The following is a 2,274-nucleotide window of genomic DNA, read 5'->3' as shown; positions in this document are numbered from 1 at the left end:
GATCCATGCTACAATCCATCAGTGCCTTGTCTACCATAGAAGCCAAGTACATTACATTAACGGAAGCTGTGAAGGAAGCCATAAGGCTCAAGGGCTTAGCAAGTGATTTGGGTCTAAATAAAAACTCAGTGAAAATTCAATGTGATAGCTAGAGTGCTATTTGTCTTGCAAAGAATCAGGTATTTCATGCAAGAACAAAACACATTGAAGTGCGCTATCATTGGATTCATGATTGGCTCATGACAGGAGAGGTTGATGTGAAGAAAGTTTATACAGACGAGAATGCAATAGATTTTCTCACTAAACCAGTAACGACGAAGAAGTTCAAGCATTTTTTGAGTCTGCTAAATTTGACGACATGTTAGCTCATAAGTGCACCTAGTCACCAGAGGTGTGAGGAGATGAGTTGATGCTCATCAAGGTGAAGTAGCTGAAGCCAGGACATGACTTGCTCTGAAGTTCCGGAGTCTAACTTCATAGATTCCTAAGATCCATGTTTAGGAGACAAGTGTTCGTGATTCAAATGAAGATTGACATTCCAAAAACTCATATTCTGAAGACTAATTCTCTGAAGATGCAGCTAACAATTTTGAGTGGAATCGGATATCTTGCTAAGGTGGAGATTGTTCTTGTTAGCTCAATTTCCAACTCAATTATTGCTGTAATTTTCTGCATGCAGATATAATTTTGCATAGTCTTTTCGAGCATTATGCAATCATTATTTGCCTCAAAACACTACATGAAAGTTGTAGAAGTGTATGCATAGTTTACTCCAAGCTTTGAATCATAGGAATCGGAGTAGTATTGATAGAGTTATGGTCAGTCAAAGTACCCTATCCGAATCTGAACAGATTTGTGTATTCCCAAGCATCTTGGAAGATGAAAAGGGGGACTAGAAGGTTCATCAAGGACTATAATTTGACATGCTCTCATTATGGAGTTGTAATCCATGTTTTCCACTTGTTCTCTTGAAAGTATAGAGGGTTAGAGTGAAGTAGAGTCTCTTGTGTTGTAGAGATCTCTAGTGTTGAGTTAATACAGAAGGAGCGTGTGTGAGGGTTGTGTAGAAATCGACGTTGTCGGGTGTGCCATGTGTGTATTGTACCCATTTGTTGATTCCATTATAGTGAACTATCCTTTGAGCTCCGAGCTCAACCCGTGGTTTTTTCCATTTGGGTTTTCCACGTAAATCCTTGTGTCCATTCTTTGTGTGATTATCTTTTATCTTTTTATCATTAAGAACAAGACCCTGAAGTGGTGTTAAGAATTTTTGCGATTTGTCAACACCAACAAAACTTAGAAAGTATTTATGGGCTTATCGAATAACAATCTGCACTCCCACTGGCTCCACGCCTTTTTTTGTCTACAGATGTAAAGTCGTGATCCATTTGGAAATTCAAATATCATCATTATGAATCGCTCTTGCTGAGAAAATGATGACTAAGTAATATTATCAAACGCAGCTCCATGAATACCAGTCACGTATCTTGAAAGCCTTTAACAGGAGAATCAAAAAATGATTCTTCAAAGAAGACAACCTAATCTTAGCTATTCCTTGACCCATGGTCATAAAACACAAGACTAAAGGTAAATTCCAATCCAAATGGGAAGGTTTGTTTGTAGTAGAGATAGTCTTCTCAAATTGAGCATATCGCCTAATTAACCCAAATAGCAATAGACTCATAACGCCAATCAACATGAAGTTTCTCACTTACCCTTAATACTAGCCAATTTCATATCCCCTCAGAGATTCAGGTCAGATTTAATTTCCCTCCTCTGACCACGAGAATAAGTTCTCAACTACATTATTGATCGTTTTGATCCAAAATTTAACAAACATCCCTGGGTAGTCATCAGGTTAACACCACACCTCTGCTTGGTTTTAAATATATCGCCACCATCATGTTAAAATTACATCTCTAAACAGTTCACCCCCTCTGTGATCCGACTAGCTAACATTACATCTCTAATGTCTTGTCAACTGGTTAACATTACACCTCTATCGACTAGTTTTTTTTTAGATTTGACTGGTCAACATTACACCTCTGTTATTCCATTTCTATTAAATATCGATCAATTAATATTACACTTCCATCAATTTTTTGTCGTTAAGTTAGCATTATACTTCTAAACAGTAGTGGTCCTTTTAGCTCATTCGAACCTGACTGGTTAATATTACACCTCTATAGAATGTTTTGTTTGACACATTAATATTACACCTCTGTCAAATATCCTAGTACCGTCATATTAACACTACACCTCTAAACAACACTA

This window comes from Asparagus officinalis, chromosome 4, assembly GCF_001876935.1.
Source record: "Asparagus officinalis chromosome 4, Aspof.V1, whole genome shotgun sequence".
NCBI lineage: Eukaryota > Viridiplantae > Streptophyta > Magnoliopsida > Asparagales > Asparagaceae > Asparagus > Asparagus officinalis.
This window is presented reverse-complemented; position numbering follows the sequence as displayed.